The sequence below is a fragment of the Danio rerio genome, chromosome 4 (assembly GCF_049306965.1).
Source record: "Danio rerio strain Tuebingen ecotype United States chromosome 4, GRCz12tu, whole genome shotgun sequence".
NCBI classification, from domain to species: Eukaryota; Metazoa; Chordata; class Actinopteri; order Cypriniformes; family Danionidae; genus Danio; species Danio rerio.
This window is the reverse complement of record NC_133179.1, coordinates 65,597,115-65,618,372: the sequence shown is the minus strand read 5'-3', so window position 1 is coordinate 65,618,372 and position 21,258 is coordinate 65,597,115. Positions and strand designations below refer to the sequence as shown.

Genomic DNA, 21,258 nt, shown 5'->3' with positions numbered 1-21,258 from the left:
CGCTTGCGAGTGAGCGAGAAGATTGGGCCCCTTCCTATGCTAAGCGAGCGCTCTATCATTTGAGCTAATTCCCCTCGGAAAAATTCAAATTGGTAGTTTTTGGCGTGGTCAAAAAAAAAAAGATCACATCTGCTCTGTGGTGGCCTCTTTGCCCTGCCCGCCATTTAGTCTATGAAATATTAAATCGTTAAATGGCAGCTGAAATAGCTCAGTTGGGAGAGTGTTAGACTGAAGATCTAAAGGTCCCTGGTTAGATCCAGGCTTTGGTAAAATAGTGTTGTTTTTCTGTTTTGGGCACAAGAGTTAGGTGACCGAAAGTCACCCAAAAAGCCTAGCTGCTGCACCCTTAAGTCCAACTGCTTCCACTTGACCAAAAAGCTATCTTACTTCCAGATGGTCACGTCGCTTCTGGTAATGATTGAATCAGGAGAGTTTCACTTTAAACCTTTTCGCTTTAAAAAGGCAAGAAAACAGAGGTGGAAAATGCAGGCATTGTTCCCGCTATCTCTCGCATCCAAAGCGAGCGCTTTACCATTTGAGCTAACTCCCCGCAGAGCAATCAAAAAATTGGCGATTTTCGACGTGGTCAAATTAGAAAAAAAAAGATCACATTTGCTCTGTGGTGGCCTCTTTGCCCTGCCTGCCGTTTAGTCGTCAAAATGCCTGGAATAGTGCGCTTTTCTTTTGAAGGCCCTACCTGGTCCTGCTCCAGTAAACGTGTGAGGAGCCCTGCATGCCGAATGACGAGTTACTCAGAAATCAATGCACATTGGCACTGCCTTGTATTGACATTCTGCTACTTTCTGGCAAGGCCGTTTTCTTTTTTTTTTTTTTTTTTCTCTTTAGCCCGGGCAGCACCAATTAGAAGACTTGAGGTTCCATGGTGTAATGGCTAGCACTCTGGACTCTGAATCCAGCGATCCGAGTTCAAATCTCAGTGGGACCTTGTTTTTTTACCAGCACCGCACAAAAAAAGCTGGAATAGCATTCTTATCTCTTGAAGGCCGGAGAATGACAGTTATACTGAGCTTTTTAGCAAACATGGTAGAAAGTGGCCGGTTAGCTCAGCTGGTTAGAATGTGGTGCTAATAATGCCAAGGTCGTGGGTTCGATCCTTGTACTGGACAAACTTTTACCCTTTAAGGCCTCAGAGGCATTTCAGGATTCTGCTTAGTCTCACAGACATGGATGCAGCAGGATACCTTAAATGAGCAGCCGAAATAGCTCAGTTGGGAGAGCGTTAGACTGAAGATCTAAAGGTCCCTGGTTCGATCCCGGGTTTCGGCAAAACAGTGCTGTTGTTCTATTTTGTGCACAAGGGTCAGGTGACTGAAAGTCACCCAAAAAGCCTAGCTGCTTCACCCTTAAGTCCACCTACTTCCACTTGACCAAAACGCTATCTTCCTCCCAGATAGTCACGTTGCTTCTGGCGATGATTCCAATGGCCTGATCGACAGCACTCTATAATGCTATGTATTTAGCGTTTTGATGTCCCACTGCGGACACGCTGCTGAATAAAAGAAAACTGTGACTTGATAGGGCTTCTGAAGGGTTGCAATGATATGTACTACACAGAAACCGGCAAAGCTGACGTAAGTAGTTTCGCTTTAAACCCTCAAGGTGCCACCAGCTTTGCAAAAAAAGCCAATGTAAAAAGGCATGAAAACAGGGGTGGAGAATGCAGGCATTGTCCCCGCTACCTCTAGCATGTAAAGCGAGCGCTTAACCATTTGAGCTAATTCCCCTCAGAGCAATCAAAAATTGGCGATTTTCGACGTGGTCAAATTAGAAAAAAAGATCACATTTGCTCTGTGGTGGCCTCTTTGCCCTGCTTGCCGTTTAGTCGTCAAAATGCCTGGAATAGTGCGCTTTTTTTTTGAAGGCCCTACCTGGTCCTGCTCCAGTAAACGTGTGAGGAGCCCTGCATGCCAAATGACGAGTTACTCAGAAATCAATGCACATTGGCACTGCCTTGTATTGACATTCTGCTACTTTCTGGCAAGGCCGTTTTCTTTTTTTTTTTTTTTTTTTACATTTTTTTCCGTTTAGCCCGGGCAGCACGAACTAGAAGACTTGAGGTTCCATGGTGTAATGGTTAGCACTCTGGACTCTGAATCCAGCAGTCCGAGTTCAAATCTCGGTGGGACTTTGTTTTTTTACCAGCACCGCACGAAAAAAGCTGGAATAGCATTCTTATCTCTTGAAGGCCGGAAAATGACAGTTACTCTGAGCTTTTTAGGAAACATGGCAGAAAGTGGCCGGTTAGCTCAGCTGGGTTCGATCCCCGTACTGGCCAAGCTTTTACCCTTTAAGGCCTCAGAGGCATTTCAGGATTCTGCTTAGTCTCACAGACATGAATACTGCAGGATACTTTTGAAAGGGCAGACGAAATAGCTCAGTTGGGAGTGTGTTAGACTGAAAATATAAAGGTTCCTGGTTCGATCCCGGGTTTAGGCAAAACAGTGCTGTTGTTTTAATTTGTGCACAAGGGGCAGGTGACTGAAGGCCCTACCTGGTCCTGCTCCAGTAAACGTGTGAGGAGCCCTGTACGCCGAATGACGAGTTACTCAGAAATCAATGCACATTGCCACCGCCTTGTATTGACATTCTGCTACTTTCTGGCAAGGCCGTTTTATTATTATTTTTTTTACATTTTTTTTTCTTTAGCCCGGGCTGCACCAACTAGAAGACTTTTATTAAGCTTGGCAGTAAGTGGCCGGTTAGCTCATACTGCCACCTGTAAGTCGTGGTTATTCTTGGTTAAACCGGCCAATCACTTTGTGAGCTGGAACCAAGATTTGTTTTACTCTTGGTTTTACCAGGCCAATCACGTTTCAAGCTGGAACCAAGATTCACCCTATTCTTGGTTAAGGCAGCCAATCGTGTTCCGAGTTACAATGAACGCTATGGCCAATCAGAGCCCTTATACCATCCATGATTTGTATTGTAATAAAAGATTTCGTCGCGGATTAATTCGGAAACCAATTGCAAAGTAAGTATTTTTTTAACAAGATGGTTTAAATGAATAACCATTACAGTAACGTTAATTACTACAACATAATTATTATATGATTGTTATAGATGTTTTATAACGTTATTTGGTAAGATTAATGTTAGCCGACCAAGCAAACTGTAGTTTTACTACAAACATTTTAATGCAGTTATTAATTAATTAATATGGATCATGCATGATTGCATCACTAATAATAAACCAACAATATAAGGGTCACACATCAATACATCACTAATAATAATGTTATTATTATTAGTGATGGATTAAATTGTGACCCTTATATTATTGTTTTATTATTAGTGATGCAATCATGCGTGATCCATATTGTTTTATGCTTTATGATTAGTGATGTATTATGCGTGAGCATTATTAGATTAGTTTATGATTAGTGATGTAGTGATATGTGAGCGTTATTATAGTATTTGTTTATAATTAGTGACTGATGAATTGAGCCTTATATTTATTATTAGTGAAGTGATTCATTAATGTGTGAGAATAATGCACGGGCATTATTGTAACTATGGTAGTAAATGACAATATAAAGTGAAGTAATGTATAATAACTGCATTAAAATGTTTGTAGTAAAACTGTACAGTGTGCTTGGTCGGCTAACATTAATCTTAACAAACAACGTCATATAACATCTATAACAATCATATAATAATTGTGTTGTTGTAATTAATGTTACTGTAATGGTTATTCATTTAAACCAGCTTGTTATAAAAATACTTACTTTGTAATTGTTGTCCGAATTAATCCACAACGAAATCTGTTAATACAGTACAAATCATGAATGTTATAAGGGCTCTGATTGGCCATAGCGTTCATTGTAACTCGGAACATGATTGGCTGCCGTAACCAAGAATAGGGTGATTCTTGGTTCCAGCTCAGGACAAGATTGGCCAGCGTAACCAAGAATTAAAAAAAATCTTGGTTCCAACTCGAAACGTGATTGGCCGGTGTAACCAAGAATAACCACGAATTACAGGTGGCAGTATGCGCCACTGGCCCAGTCTGCATCAGCAGTGCTCATTAGCATGCTGCTTGGAAAGAGGACACGGCTCGGTCAACATGCAGTTCCTTCAACGCTTGCTGTGCTTTCTTGTCATGGCAAGTTGTGGTGTCGATAGGATGCTCTAACACAGAGCATGTGACAGTCCCTCCCAAGAAGAACTGTGATCCAGGCTCTGAGACTTTCTCTTCTCCAGGAGGAGGTTACAAATGTTAGAGTTATTTTTGTCAGAGCAGCTGCAGCACACCTGGGTGGAAGCCCACAGCTAGGCTTGATGGTCTAGCCTGGTGGTCTAGTAATTAGGATTCGGCGCTCTCAACGCCGCGGCCAGAGTTCGATTCCTTGTCAGGGAACTTCCTTTTCACCTCCATGGTGAACTTCGAGCAGTGGTGCCGATGATATCTTCGCAAAAGCAAGAAAGCGGCTCTGAGCACAAAAGACGTCCTTTGAGCTGGAGTCGAACTTACGACCTAAGAATTGGTCCTACAGTCCTCCCTCTACCAACTGAGCTTTCGAAGTCCAACGTAGCAGTTCCACAACCACACCCTATAAGGTAGCTGCAGTCCGACCGCTGGCCAAAAAGGACAGGAGCAAAAGTACTTAAGCCTTCCCATACCAGGAGTCGAACCCGCGTCACCTGGGTGAAAATCAGGAATCCTGACTGCTAGACCATATGAAAATTGCCACTTTTGAAACCCAGTCTTGGCACAAACTCCAGTTCTTTCTGATCGCTGGCACGTCCCTGCTCCGCTTTAACAAGTGCCACTCATACACTTACACATTCTCTCATTCACAGTTTCTTGGTTTCCGTAACGAGAATCTTCTGATCCATAGTCATAAGCGCTATTCTTTGTGCCACTCTGTTCAGCACCTTGTTAGCACATTGCTTGAAGCAAGGACAAGGCTCTGTCAACCCGGAGTTCCTTCACCACACATTCTGCTTTGTTTTTATGGCAAGAGGTTGTGTGGATGGGATGCTCTTCCAGGATTCCTGACAGTCCCTCCATAGAAGACCTGAGATCCAGGGTCGGAGACTCTCTCCTCTCCAAGAGGAGGTTAAAAGTCTTTTGTGTCTCTGTGTCAGAGCACTTAGGTGTTGCTGCAGCTCAGAGACCTACAAGTGGAGGAGATTACACTGCAAGTTGGCTGGATGACCTCTAAGGGGTCGGCAGTTATGCCACACGTAGGCTGGGTTTGCGATTGATGTAGCTGTAGTAGACATTCATAAAAATAAAAAAAATTAAAACTGGTTACTCTGAGGTTGTGTTTAGGGTTGGGGTAGGTGTAAAATTGAATAAAACATAGCGGGTTACTGTGAGGTTGGGCCTAGGGCTGGGGTAGGTGTGATTTTAATAAACTGCAATAGGTTGTATTCTGTGCCATGTACAAGACATTGAATCAATGAAACCCACATGGAGGTTTGTTACTGTGAGGTTGGGTTAAGAGTTGTGGTAGGTTGTGTTGTAAAATAGCAATTAGTTTTTTATTATTATTGTCTCTTTTTCTTTTAATCAAACAATTATTTGTATTGGTCATGTAAGGGTCATATATTAACTGAACTTCTAATGTTGTGGGTGAGTGCTGTGCATACTAATTAGCATTTTTGCAGAAGTAGATAGATGCGGGTCCAAAATTAAATTCAGCTCTGCAGAAACTTCCTGTCTGAAGAGAGGTGTTAAAACTGAACACAAAACATAGAAAGATGTATACTTTGTTGTTGGGCAGAGAATTCGTAGAAAAAGAGGAAGTATGTCGAAGGTGTGGCCAATGGAGGACTGAACAATGACTGACAAGTGACGTTACACCAAAACTCCACCTGTTAAGATCGGTGGTGTATATATGCTGAAGTCAGGAAATGTATGTTTGTTGCGAACCTCTTGAATGTAATTCTTGTATTGCATTGGGGTAATGTAACCCAGAGCTCTGTCATCGAATTATTCATTTGTATCCAATAAATTGTTACGATTTTTGACATTGAAGAAAAACCTCTCCAGACCTTTTCTCTTGAACACGCATGGAATAGAGATAGAAATTCCAACAATATGTTAAAATATATTTGAAAAATATTATATACATAGAGAGAGAGAAAGACAGAGACATTAAACCGATGAGATAGAAACTAGAAAAATAGTTGCACTTGTAACACTTTGAGGAAGTAACACTTTGAGGAACTGAGATTTGATGTGAGAGGACAAGATTGAGTTTAGGTGCAAAAACTAAATAGAATAATAATATTAGTAATAATAATGATTAAAAAAATAAATAAAAAATTGTTATGGCTTACACTGGCTGTTTTCATCTATGAAAGTCAGCTGCATAAGACTATCTAAGCCATCATCTAGGGTCAAAGAAAAATCATGGACACTTAGTGGATGTGGATGAACAAGATGAAGTGAGTTTAATTTTTCTAAATTTAAAAAGGATAAACACCAAGAAAGAAATCGATAATTAAACATTGCATTTCAGATATAAAAATATATATTAAACAAACATGAGGGGTCAAGGCCTAATATGAACCCTGAGATATAGCAATAATGTTGAACAATTTTATCACATGGTAGGCCATGTCATAATTTGTGTTTTATGAATAATAACCCAACTGTGTCTTGTTTTTTAGTCTCCACCATCATAGTGCCCTACAGCTTTGCCTGCAGACTAAGCAGACCATAGTGCTGAGTGGATGGGAGTGAAGATGCCAAACTTTACTTAAAACTATTATTGGAGGTCAAATTGATTTTAAACTTAATAAAACCTGTCTCATTGGTTAAACTCTAGAATGTGGTCACTATGGCTCACATAGTTCTTGAGTGCATGTTTCCCTAACATCAGAGATACCAAGTTCTGAAGGAAAACTGAGAAAGAGGTTGCAGTGGAGAAGAGCAGTAACTGGTCTCCATGAGACATTATTCCAAAGACGGGTAAGACTCTCGTTGGCCACCGGGAGCGACCTAAGCCAGGAATTTTGTCGCGGAAGACTAGGCACCTGTACAATAGGCAGGTGTTGAGTGAGATGGTTGTGGAGTGGAGCAGTGATGCTTGAAAGGCCTAGAGCATCCGAGTATTGAGGGGCACTGTGAAAGATCAGTAGTCTGCCTCAGAAATGTGGGCTCCTCCAAACCGGACCACAGCGAACTGCTAAATATGTCTGGAGATCAGACACTCAGAAAAAGGAACTTGTGGGTAAAGTAAGAGGCAGGGTGCTGTCAAGAACCATTTGAGACCATATGATGACTGGTAATATGAAGGAGACAGAATTTATTAAGGTTTTGTTATGAAAATAATAACTAAGAAAAAGGCTTAGAGGAAAATATTCAATGAATCTCTAAATGTATAATGTTGAAATGATATTTAACTATTTTTGCAAATTTTCATAGGTTTACTGATACAGGGCATGAACAGGATATAGGAGGAAGTACAATGTATGGTGGTGACTAAAGAAGAAGAAACAACTATTGGTAACTGAAGAAGTCATTTGAATTATAAATTTTGATGGAATTGATTATTTAAGTAAAGATTTACTTAAAACTAAATATTATGTTGAATCATCTAAATTAAGACAGGATATTAAAAACTAGAAAAGGTTGGTATCAGAAAAAAAAATATTTATGCGTAAAGAAGAAATGGAAATATAAAAAATTTAACTCACGTCATCGGGTAAAAAATTTATAGTTCTAATCTGATAAAAGAATTGAAACAGAATCAAAGAGTTTAAGAAAACAGATTTTCTTTCACATGTAACCATGTGAAGAAGTTTAATGATGAAGTCAAAATACAGCTGAAAGAAACGGATGAGAAAATTTAGTGATTTTTTAATTAGCTTATAAAAGTATATAAAAAGTGTATGGGCAACTAGTTGAACCGAAATGACGTAGAACTAATTAGTAGCCAAAAGAAAATCATAAAAATGATTAGAAGAAACTAAGTAATAAATAGTTGAGAAAATGAATTATCAAAAGTAGTGTCAAATTCAAAAACTGATTGATTATTAGTGAAATACTTAAATGGAGGATTATAAAATTAACCAGCGTAGTGAAGAGGTTGTATGTCGTTGAGCAATTAAGAGAAACACCTAGACAAGCTCATATGGAATCTGTTTTAGAAATTTTATTTAAGCTAAATTTTAACTGAGTTATAAACATAGATGTGACTAATTTAATTTGAATACAATTTTACAAGTAAGCAACAAACAAAATAAGATTGTGTTTAGTCTATGATTTAGAAGCAATTAAGGAGAATAGATTTTAAAGCTGAGGTTAATAGTGTATGCAGAAATATGGTCATACTGATGAAAAAATGTAAAGTGATTGATTTTTGAATTATTAGAGAGAGTGGTGTTGATTAAGCATGTTGATAAAAGTTTACGTGCAGAAAAACAGTGGACACCTAATTGATTGAAATTAAACAGGTGTTATGACATTTATATGGAACTAGATTTAAAGGAAGTAAGTAAAAATTATAGGGGATTAGATGACACGCCTCAATATTAGGATGAGTGGTGTCTGAGATAAGTGGAGTCAGATCGCCAAATAAATAAGCCATTTCAAATAACTGTAAACTGGTGAATGTAAAACACATGGTAATAAGACTAATATGAATTATAGACTTTCATTATATTTAGAGATCAGAAACTGCAAGAGACGAATGAGGGTGAGGTTATAATTGATTATAGAGATATGGGAGAACAGGTGAATAAAAATTTATCTCCTAGTCATGATTAACAGCTATAATGAATGGCTGGAGGAGTGGCCAGCAAGCAAAGAGGACAGTCAGACAGTGATGAAGTGTTTAATAAAATAACTTTTTTTAAGTGTTTAATAACTTTTATGCTTTTTATCTTTTATTTTAAGACATTTGTATGTTTTTTTCATAATCTTTTATTTTAAGACATTTTAAGATTATTTTATTTTAAACACATCATTATGAGTTTAAGATTCTTTTATTTGAAGATGATTTTAAGATTCTTTTATTTGAACTCATTTTTGAAGATTATTTTAGTTTGAGCCATTTGGTGGCTTTTCTCTCTCTCTTAGAAAGAGGAAGTAATGTCCAGGGGTTACAAAGGGCCAAGGGACTGCAGAATGACTGATAAGTGACGTTAAACCAAAACTCCACCTGTTAAGGTCAGTTGTGTATATATGCTGGAGTCAGGAAATGTATGTTAGTTGCGAACATCTTGAATGTAATTCTTGTATTGCATTGGGGTAATGTAACCCAGAGCTCTGTCATCGAATTATTCATTTGTATCTAATAAATTACTAATATTTTTAGCATTGAAGAAAACCCTCTCCAGACCTTTTCTTATTGAACACGCATAGAATTGGCAAGATATTCCAACAGTAGAGCATGAGACTCTTAATCTCAGAGTCCTGGGTTCGAGCCCCACGTTGGGCGTTTCTGTTACTTTTCCCTCTCTCTCTCAGCAAACTTACATTAGGGTTCATATAGCAGACCTTTTGAGACAAAGTTACGCGTTTCTACCACTGTAGATGACCTTTCTCTAAGTCTCTGTGGCGCAATAGGTTAGCTTGTAGGCTGTTAACTGATAGGTTGGTGGTTCAAGCCCACCCAGGGACGAATTAGGCATTTTGCTGCCTTGCAACTGCTAACACGTGCACTGGGCATATATCCTGGGCCACATTCCGTCCAGCATTACAAGATGAAATCAGGATTTAGCAGAAGATTGTCACGGGTAGGGAAGGTATTACTGAAAACGTTGTCTAGCTCTTGAAAGAGCTTCTTATCAGCCCGGCTAGTTCAGTCTGTAGAACATGTGATTCTTAATCTCAGGGTCGTGGGTTCGAGCCCCACATTGGGTGTCTCTGTTACTTTTCTCTCTCTCTCAGCAAACTTACATTAGGGTTCATATAGCAGACCTTTTGAGACAAAGTTACGGCTTTCTACCATTGTAGTTGACCTTTCCCTAAGTCTCTGTGGCGCAATAGGTTAGCACGTTCGGCTGTTAACTGAAAGGTTGGTGGTTCAAGCCCACCCAGGGACGAATTAGGCATTTTGCTGCCTTGCAACTGCTAACACGTGCACTAGACATAGATCCTGGGCCACATTCTGTCCAGCGTTACAAGATGAAATCAGGATTTAGCAGAACATTGTCACGGGTAGGGAAGGTATTACTGTAAACGGTACCTAGCTCTTGTAAGGACTCCTCATCAGCTCAGCTAGTTCAGTCGGTTGAGCATGAAACTCTTAATCTCAGGGTCGTGGGTTCGAGCCCCACGTTGGATGTTTATGTTGCCTCTCTCTCTCTCTGCAAACTTACATTAGGGTTCATATAGCAGACCTTTTGAAACAAAGTTCCGCCTTTCTACCACTGTAGGTGACCTCTTACTAAGTCTCTGTGGTGCAATCGGTTAGTGCGTTCGGCTGTTAACTGAAAGGTTGGTGGTTCAAGCCCACCCAGTGACAAATTAGGCATTTTGCTGCCTTACAACTGCTAACACGTGCACTGGACATATATCCTGGGCCACATTCTGTCCAGCGTTACAAGATGAAATCAGGATTTAGCAGAAAATTGTCACGGGTAGGGAAGGTGTTACTGTAAACGGTGTCTAGCTCTTGTAAGGACTCCTCATCAGCTCAGCTAGTTCAGTCGTTAAAGCATGAGACTCTTAATCTCAGGGTCGTGGGTTCGAGCCCCACGTTGAGCGTTTCTGTTACTTTTCTCTCTTTCTTACAGCAAACTTACATTAGGGTTCATATAGCAGACCTTTTGAGACAGAGTTACGCCTTTCTACCACTGTAGGTTACCTTTCCCTAAGTCTCTGTGGCGCAATAGGTTAGTTTGTAGGCTGTTAACTGATTGGTTGGTGGTTCAAGCCCACCCAGGGACGAATTTGGCATTTTGCTGCCTTGCAACTGCTAACACGTGCACTGGGCATAGATCCTGGGCCACATTCTGTCCAGCGTTAAAAAATGAAATTAGGATTTAGCAGAAGGTTGACACGGGTAGGGAAGGTATTACAGTAAACGGTGTCTAGCTCTTGAAAGGACTCCTCATCAGCTCGTCTAGTTCAGTCGGTAGAGCATGAAAACCTTAATCTCAAGGTCGTGGGTTCGAGCCCCACGTTGGGTGTTTCTGTTGCCTCTATTAGCAAACTTTCATTAGGGTTTATATAGCAGACCTTTTGAAACAAAGTTCCGCCTTTCTACCACTGTAGGTGACCTCATACTAAGTCTCTGTGGCGCAATCGGTTAGCGCGTTCGGCTGTTAACTGAAAGGTTGGTGGTTCAAGCCCACCCAGGGACGAATTAGGTATTTTGCTGCCTTGCAACTGCTAACACGTGCACTGAGCATATATCCTGGGCCACATTCTGTCCAGCGTTACAAGATGAAAGTTATGGTGTAGAGTCGGGTTGGCAGAAACTACAAGCATTTCCGTTTTTGCGAGGTTCAGCTGAAGATGATGATCTTTCATCCAGTGTGAAATATCCAACAGGCAGGCTGAGATGCGAGCTGGAACCGAGGGATCATCAGGATGAAAAGAGAGGTATAGCTGGTTATCATCAGCATAGCAGTGGTAGGAGAATCCATGTCTCTGGATGACTGGTCCTAGAGATGACGTGTAGATTGAGAAGAGAAATGGCCCAAGAACAGAGCCTTGAGGTACCCCAGTGTTTAGATGCTGTAGGTTGGACACCTCTCCCCTCCAAGACACCCTGAATGACCTGTCAGAGAGGTAAGATCTGAACCATTGAATAACAGTGCCCGCAACGCCCAGTGACTCGAGCATAGATAGCAGGATCTGGTGGTTGACAGTGTCAAAAGCAGCTGACAAGTCCAGCAAAATGAGGACTGATGATTTAGAGTCTGCTTTAGCCAGTCTGAGATCCTCCACGACAGAGAGCAGGGCAGTCTCAGTTGAGTGGCCTTTCTTAAAGCCGGATTGCTTGTTGTCCATGAGATTGTTTTGAGTAAGAAAGTCCAGGACTTGATTGAATACTACTTTCTCCAGAATCTTGGCCATGAATGGAAGCAGGGATACTGGTCTGTAGTTTTCAAGTAGCGTATGGTCCAGGTTGGATGTCTTTAGCAGTGGGGTTGCCCTAGCCTGCTTAAATGAAGTGGGGAATAAACCAGAGTCAAGAGATGTGTTAATTATGTGAGTCAGTGTTGGTATGACTGCAGGAGAGATGGCTTGCAAGAGATGAGAGGGAATGGGATAGAGTGGACAGGTGGTTGCATGGCTAGATAGCACGAGTTTGGACACCTCAGACTCAGAGAGCTGAGAAAAAGAGGTGAGTGTGTGTGGTGTTGGTGGTGTACCTTGCGTGTTTGTTGTAGGTGCAGCAAATTGAGCACTGATTTTTGCAGTTTTGGTGCAAAAGAATGTAGCAAAGTCATCAGTAGTAAGTGTGGAGGATGCGGGTGGAGGAGGAGGATAGAGGAGGGAGGAAAATGTTTTAAAAAGTAGGCGAGGATTAGTGGCATTGTTGATTTTCAGACGGTAATATGTCTGCTTTGCCGAAGTAACCTCAGCTGAGAAAGAGGACAGAAGAGTTTGGTATGTTAAGAGCTCTGCAGGATTTTTAGTTTTCTTGCCAAATTCTTTCTGCAGCTCGAAGTTTTGAGCGATGCTCACAGAGAGCATCCGAGAGCCAGGGTGCAGGAGGACTGGCACGGGCTGGCCTGGATGCAAGAGGACATAATCGGTCTAGACATGATGCTAGTGTGGAGCAGAGTGTATCAGTGGCACTGTTCGAATCAAGTGCAGAGAGTTTGCAAGATAGAGGAAGAGAGTCTGAAACAACGGTGGATAGTCTATTGGGTGAGAGAGATCGTAGGTTTCTGCGAAAGGTAACCAGTGTTGGAGTGTGTGGCGGCTCAGGAGTAATGTGGATGTTGAGAGACAGAAGGAAATGATCAGATATTTGTAGTGGAGTTACTATTGTTTGATCAGTGAAGCAGTGTCGTGTGTAAATAAGGTCTAGCTGATTACCTGATTTGTGGGTAGCAGAGGTAGGTGCTCTTTTTAGGTCAAAAGAGGCAAGTAGAGTCTGAAAGTCTGCAGCTTGCGGTTTGTCAACGTAAATGTTTAAGTCACCTAGCACCAATAAGGGAGTGTCATAATTAGAAAAAGATGAGAGAAGAACATCCAGTTCATCTAAGAAGTGACCTAATTTACCTGGTGGGCGGTAGATGACAACCACATTTATGTAGAAGGGGTGGATAATGGTGACTGCGTGGAATTCAAAGGAGCTGATTGTTGGCAGGGACGGTATCAGAGTAAATTTCCATTCTTTGGAAATTAGTAGTCCAGTCCCACCCCCTCTCCCTGTGTGACGAGGAGTGTGGGAAAAATAGAAATTAGCAGAAAGAGTAGCATGTGTAGCAGTGTCCTACGGCCTCAACCAGGTCTCAGTTAGAGCCATGAGATTATAGTCAGAATATGTTGCTATGGAGGTAATAAAATCTGCCTTGTTAACAGCTGATTGACAATTCCAGAGGCCCACGGAGAGAGAGAGTTGTGAAATAGCAGATATATGTATTGAACGAAGGTTGTGAGGATTACGCCTGCAGCGTACCTCCCGTGTTTTGCGAGTGTTAGTAACAACAGGAATTAGAAAACACATAATAAAAGTGCACTGACAACAAAAGATAAAGTAAAAAAAAGAAAGTAAAGTACTCAAGTTCTTTGTCGGTGTCTGCTCGGTGGAGTCGCGCAGGTAGAGTCGATGTCAGATGTGCTCCAACATTAGGCACATTCAAATCAAGACTGAAAACACATCTGTTTAGCTGTGCCTTTACTGAATGAGCACTGTGCTGCGTCTGACAGATTGCACTATCATGTTTTTCTCTTCTTCTTCATTCTTTTATATCACATTTTACCTGTTTTTATGTTTTGTTTTTACGCATTTTTATTATTTGTTTTTATTTTTATTTTACTTGTTTCTTTTATTCTTGTTTATGTAAAGTACTTTGAATTGCCATTGTGTATGAAATGTGCTATATAAATAAACTTGCCTTGCCTAAAGAAACAGCTTATATTAAATATTGTTTCATAAAGTGTGATAATTGTAATTTACAGTTGCAGAACAAAAAGCACTGTGATAACGTCAAGTACACTTAAACTCACAAGAGAAACGATATCGGTGATGTCTTGGTCTGGGCAGTCCTTCAGGTCAATGGTGGCTGGCTCATCATGGCCTAGTAGAGGACTGAAGATAGAGGGGCACAACCCTGTCAGCAGTGGGCCTCCGTAAATAAATGAGTGCCCAATCATTCAGCCAATGACCCTAAAAAGATCACTGTCCAGAAGAACTCGTGATGAAGATGGCACCAAGTGATCCTCTTCTCCATTGAAAAATAATGTTTTTCCAGTGTTTTCTTAAAAAGATAGAAGTGGCATTTATTTTACACAATAATTAAAACACAATTCTATTTAATTGCACAGGTAAAGGACAAAAAATTAAATTAATTAAATGTACCTACCAATATTTAAACTGAAACCATACTGTACTCTTGACACAATTAAATTATTTTATACATGCACATAACACACACTGCGAGCATAATTGATAGGCAAGTTGAAATTTTGGTTATATATTTTTTTCCAAAACATTTTTTTCCAATTCCAAATCACATCAATCTCAAATACTAGTAATAATTATTTATAGTTGTCTTAAAAAAAAAAAAAAAAAAAAAAAAAATATATATATATATATATATATATATATATATATATATATATATATATATATATAATATGTGTGTGTGTGTGTGTGTAAACCAATTAAATTATTTGAAACTAGGCATGAGCATTAAACACAGGTGGAGAAGAAAACACAACTGTCTAATAATTATGCATGCAGTGTAGATAATAATACTATGTTTAATAAAATAAAAAAAATATATATTTTTTTTAAACTTTTAACCACTATACCTTCAAGGTTAATTGACAGTAGACATGCCCAGTCAGTTCTGTGTGACTTGTAGAATGATAGAAACTCTCTATCTCGGTCTTCCACAGTGCTGGTAAGATCAATAGTAACCTTTAGAGGGGTCCGGTCCTCAGCTCCGCACAACAAGCTTTCTTCTGAACCTGTTTGCTGCCTGCTGTTCATCCATCTCTATTTTCCAGTCTGAAAAAAGAATTACAATCATAAGCACTAGCATTGCTGGTACATTAATTACACTATACATGCTAGATAAATTAAAAACTACTAATGATGACTGATAAAAGACCTAAGGAGCTCGTTTCAGTTTTCAATAGCAGCCTGTATCTATCTTTACTTTTTATTATACAGGTTAAGCCTTGTCTGTAAAACTGGGGGTCTATGTTCTACAGGAAAAATATATATATACAATTAAAAAACTTCATTGTATATTCACAAAGGCTCACACAATTGCATATGAAGACACATAATAAAAAGAATTTAGAAGACTTCTCAAAATATGCTAACCTTCCACTACAGTACAAATGTCAAAACACTGGTCTCTTGACGCTCATGCTCTCTGCCAGAAACACTGCTTCCTGCACTGCTACTGTTGTCACGCGTGGCAAAGCTGCTGCTGCTCCCTGCACTGATGCTGGTGTTACGTGTGGCAAAGCTGCTGCTGCTTCCTGCACTGCTGCTGGTGTTACGTGTGGCAAAGCTGCTGCTGCTTCCTGCACTGCTGCTGGTGTCAAGTGTGGCAAAGCTGCTGCTGTTGTCAAGTGTGGCAAAGCTGATGCTGCTTCCTGCACTGCTGCTGGTGTCACGTGTGGCAAATGTGACGGTCTTGCTTGGGCTGTCTTCTTACTGTACACTGTACAATGGAGACAGACAGCGCGTGTAAATAGTTGCTGGATCAAAGAAAATGACCACTTCCACAGCAATGCTTCGTTAACTCTGCTCTGTTTTATTTAAAACAGTTTTATATTTTTTTTTATATGCCAATGAATTCTTTTTAACTTTGTGATCGTATAGTGTAAATTTTAACAGTCAGAATATGAAAAACATAACACACTTTGAATTTTACATGACAAATTAATGAATCACAATTCTCAATGTACAATCACTGAGTGTAACAGAGCAATACAATTCAACTCCAAAAGTAATGAAACTTCCCCACCTAGTGGAGACTTTTAGTAACTCGTTTTGAGTAAGAAGAAAAATAATTACAAACAATTAATTTATAACATTTAGCACATACCTGTACAATGGAGACAGACAACGCGTGTAAATAGTTGCTGGATCAAAGAAAATGACCACTTCTATATGAAACACAAGACAAATTGATTTCAATCAGGCCTCGTTATATAAACACATTATAAACTCAAAATTGAACAGCACACTCGACGCCAAACACAACTCAACAGTGTCCCAACATATTTATTGAAACATTAAGTCACATTAAAGCTAATATTTATGTGTTTTAAACACTTATTAATGGTCATTTTCCACCCGGGAGAAACGTGCAACTTACCCACAGCAATGCTTCGTTAGCTCTGCTGTGGGCGGTCTCTATTCCACGCGCTTATTACATCACGCACACTCTAGAGGGCGCTGTCCCCATTTAGGCATTAATTTAACACACTTATTTACTCCGTTACATACACACCCCTTAAATTATGCTAAACTGGGGCAGTGCCTGTACAGTAACAAAGCTTAACAACACAAGAACTAGAAAAAAAAAAAAAAAAAAAAAAAACGGGAATATCCTTGACACTTTTCATTGTAAATATCAATTACAAAATTCCTCCATTAGAGGTATGCAAGAATGGACCAGTACCAAAATCCAGACTAAACACAGACTAAAGAGATGCCTTAAACACCTCCCTTTAGATATGCAATTCAAGGATTGAATTAAATTCAGACTATGCTAAAGAGAAAATTCCAGCTCAAAAATGAAACCAACTCATTTACCCACGAAAGAGATTTTTCACTACATCAAGAAGAGAAATCACAGATGGTGATGAATCAAGTACAAACTGATTGTTCATCTCACAGATCAGTCTTTGTGGAGGTTTAACGGTCCTACCAGCCCTCGTTCTAATCACGTCTGTTTGAATGTGTTCTGGTTGGGGCAAATTACAGGGTTAACTGTATCCGGAACAGGGTTTTTGACTACTTTTGAAAGAGGTGAAATTGGCCTAGTCAAAGAGTTCTGTGAGGGACTCTGGTCTAAGTCTACATCTGGAACTAGTACTTCATCCAACAAATGCGGGATGTTACTTATCATTTCACAGTCCTGTTGAGCAGATACTGAGCTATCACAGGTATCAGAATCTGCCTTTGAATCAGAATGCTGAACGACTAAAGAACACTGAGGTTCAGACAAAATTATTGAGTCAGAGTCAATGTCAGGGCAGCTATGCTGATCAGACTGCACAATCCAGTGAGCGGTCCTTAAAATACTGTCAGGATCATCAGGTAAGTCTGAGGTTGATTCAACTGAGGGAGACTGAGATGGTAAATCGGACTCATCATCATTGTACAGAAAGTTAACAGGGAGCAAAAGATTTTGGTGGACAGTCTTTTCTCTGTTTGTTTCAGTGTCTCTTATCCGATATACATTGATTGGTGACCTTACTGACATCACTTCGTAGAGATTGGACTCCCATTTGTCTGCAACTTTCCGTTTGCCACGCTCACCGCGATTCGCCAAAAGGACTCTGTCACCAACAATCAAGGGTGATCCCTTCACTTTCCGATTTTAAATCCTTGCATGCCGAGCTTGCTCAGCAGAAGTGTGCTTTTGTGCAATTTTTGCAGCCTCACTAAGGTCATATTTAAGTTTAGATACAAAATCAGAATACTTAACAACAGTGTCATTTCGGAGAACATGTTGGAACATCACATCGATGGGAAGACGTGGGACTCTCCCAAACATCAAATAGAAAGGCGCAAAGCCTGTGGTCTCGTGAACAGTGCAATTATAACAGAATGTTAGCATCTGAAGAGACTGTGGCCACTTGGCTTTTGACTGAGGAGGTAAAGCTCTTATCATGTTTCCTAATGTCCTGTTGAAGCGTTCAGTGATTCCGTTCCCCATTGGGTGGTAAGGAGTGGTGTGTGATTTCTTGACACCTGCCATTTCTAGTAGCTCCTTAATCAGTTTGCTCTCAAAATTTGGACCCTGATCTGAATGCACACGCTTAGGGAATCCATACACACAGAAAATTCCCTTCCAGAAACGATAAGCAACCTGCTTAGCAGACTGGTTCTTGCAAGGGAAAGCGTAGGCTAATTTAGTGAAATGGTCCGTTGCCACCAAAACATCCACACTCTTGTTATCACTCTGCTCTGCTGTCCAGAAATCAATGCAGATGAGCTCTAATGGCTCCGTGGTGTGTATGTTCTCAAGAGGGGCACGATCTTTTGGTTCAGGGGTCTTTCCCACGATACATCGCATACAGGTCTTAACATGATTCACTATGTTGCGTTCCATTCCTGTCCAGAAAAATCTTTGTCTGGCCAACGAAACTGTCCTGGAGCGACCTTGATGGCCAGCCGCATCATGCAGACCATGAAGAACCTGTCCTTTCAGGGAATCTGGGACAATAAATTGATATAGCTTTTTGTTCATGTGATTGTCTCTCTTGACTCTGAAAAGCATGCCGTCTCTGATGGTAAGTTTATTCCAGTTCTTAAGAAGCCTTAAGACAGAACGAGGCTCACTAGCACGTTCATGTTCATGTTTGTTAGGACGCTTATGTCGCTGAACATAAAAGATTGCTCTCCTCACTACATTATCATGTTCTTGTGCAGCTGACAAAGTGCTTGAATTGAGCGCAGTAGTCTGATCTACATTGATTATGTCTGGAATGGATTCCAAGCCTGTCATCTCTCCAACACCACCAGAACAATGAGCATCCAATACTGCAGTGACATCTTGTGAGCTCAAAGTACCTGCCATCATCTGGTCGTCGCTGCTAACTCCAGTCCCATCAGGAGGAACATCAGCAGGACTGAACACTTGATAATTAGTGGTAAGTCGAAAAGAATCCTGCACAACTCGGTCCACAACACCATTCACTTGATTTAGCAGAGAGTGGTAAGGTTCCGTTACAAGACGGTAAGTCACACTTGACTGAACAAAAGGCTCCCTGCTCAACGCGTCAGCAACAATGTTCTTTGTGCCAGGCACATATTTCAGGTCAAAGCTGAACGAGGCTATTTTAGCAACCCAGCGTTGCTCGCAGGCATCGAGTCTTGGCTTGGTAAGTATGTAGGTGAGGGGATTATTATCTGTCCAAGCTGTAAAATGGCGGCCCTTCAACCAATAATGGAACTTGTCACATATCGCCCATTTAAGCGCAAGAAATTCTAGTCTGTGAGCTGGGTAATTGATCTGAGAATGTGACAATGTCTTGCTAGCAAATGCCACAGGTCTGGCCCTAGTGCTACCCTCAGGAATTTGTGAGAGAACAGCACCTAAACCGTCAAATGAGGCATCTATTGCTAGAATGAATTCACGGTTAAAGTCAGGGTGTGCTAACGTTACGCTTGTGAGAAGGTCCTCCTTCAATGTCTCAAATGCATTCTGGCATTTGTCAGTCCAGTCTGTAGGTGTAAGCTTGATAACATTTTTCAAGTTAAGTTTCTTCCTCCTGCCTCTACAGCCTTTTGTGTCTGTTTTTGAAATCAGATCAAACAAAGGTTTGGCTTTAGCAGAACATCGCTCTATAAAATGTTGGTAATATAATACCATACCTAAGAAAGATCTGATTTTCTTATGACATGGAGTGACACCATCAGCACCCATCAAATCAACTGCTTTAACATCTGTGATGGCCTTTATTTTCCCAGGGTCTGTTCGGACACCATCTGCACAAATGACATGGCCAAGAAACTTAACTGATTTTCTCAAGAAATGACATTTACTTGGAGAAAGCTTGAGATTGTGAGCCTTTAGTCTTGAAAACACCATCTCTAGCCTTTCAAGTGCAACTTGCTCATTGGGAGCAAAGACCATGAGATCGTCAAGGTAGCATAATAGACTTGTGAAGTTCTTGTCACCAAAGACTGACATCATCATGCGCATGAACGTTGCTGGACTATTGCAGAGGCCCTGCGGCATCCTGTTATATTCATGCAGCCCAAATGGTGACGAGAAAGCAGTATATTTTCTATCATCCTCATGTAACGGAACATTATAGAACCCTGAGGTGAGATCCATAGTTGAGAAGAAAGCATTCCCTCCAAGAGCAGCCAAAGCATCTGACTGGTGTGGAAGAGGATGAGCATCTTTTACAGTTCTGGCATTTAGCCATCGAAAATCAGTACAGATCCTCAGATCTCTATTCTTCTTCCACACCAGGACAAGGGAGGAAGCATACTCACTGTTAGATTTTCTGATTATGCCCTTTTCTTCCATTTAATCCAGGGCTACTCTCAGTTTCTCATAATGGCTTGGAGGAACTCGACGATAGGGGAGACGAAAGGGCTTCTCATCTACTAGACGAATCCGATGTACAGTCTTTGGCTTCACCACAGTCCATTTTATTCCTTGAGAATATGGAGTCATATTTCTTGATGAGATGGAGTAATTTAATTTTCCATGAAGCAGAAACTTCACAAGACATCAGATCCAAGTCACTTAATCCCATTTCATTTAAGATCTTTGCCATCTCATCCTCAGATTCTTGGGAAGCAATGTCATTATTTAAATGTTGGACATGGGAGCTAATAGGGTCACTCTCTGGAAGATCCTCAACAGCAGTGCATGGTGAAACATCTGCGATCTTTGCATTTCTACGCAGTGTTAACACACTGTCTGTGGGGTTAATAATTTTCACAGGTATCCAGCCATCACCCCATAAAGGTGTAATGACCAACCATGATCCGCTTAGGGCTACATCTGGATTGTGTAGGTTCCACAAGCACCGTGCTCCCCACAGATGTTGTAGAACCAGCAGGAAGCTTGCCCCACACAAGATGTTCACAATGAGGTTGAAGTGTCACACAATGTTTGAGCTTAACAGTACCCACTTTGTCAGGTATGTGACTGCCTCTCCATCTCTGGGTATTGGAAAGCAAAGAAATGAACTCCAGACTCTCGCTTTCTGCATTACCGCTTGGCAGTGAGATTAATCTTCAGTACTCATCTGTATTTTTCAGGATAGTGAGCAGGCTTTTGATGGTGTTACTGCCCAATATCATCTCATCTGTTTGGCCTGGAACAACCAGCACAGGTATTATCATTTTACATCCATAAACACACATGGACAGATCATACATCGCTGTTGGTGCCACTCGATGATCTCCACATCCAATAATTACAACATCATCAGCA

General features: G+C 40.6%; 4 non-coding genes across 4 annotated transcripts; all 4 read left to right on the top strand.

The window, feature by feature from the left end:
• Positions 1-874: 874 nt before the first annotated feature.
• On the top strand, positions 875-946 carry trnaq-cug (transfer RNA glutamine (anticodon CUG)). The gene has a single exon. It is a non-coding gene; the product is annotated as a tRNA-Gln (tRNA).
• Positions 947-1,214: 268 nt separating this feature from the next.
• On the top strand, positions 1,215-1,287 carry trnaf-gaa (transfer RNA phenylalanine (anticodon GAA)). Its single transcript has one exon. It is a non-coding gene; the product is annotated as a tRNA-Phe (tRNA).
• Positions 1,288-2,077: 790 nt separating this feature from the next.
• Positions 2,078-2,149, top strand: trnaq-cug (transfer RNA glutamine (anticodon CUG)). The gene has a single exon. It is a non-coding gene; the product is annotated as a tRNA-Gln (tRNA).
• A 9,063-nt stretch (positions 2,150-11,212) lies between these two features.
• Positions 11,213-11,286, top strand: trnan-guu (transfer RNA asparagine (anticodon GUU)). The gene has a single exon. It is a non-coding gene; the product is annotated as a tRNA-Asn (tRNA).
• Positions 11,287-21,258: the final 9,972 nt, after the last annotated feature.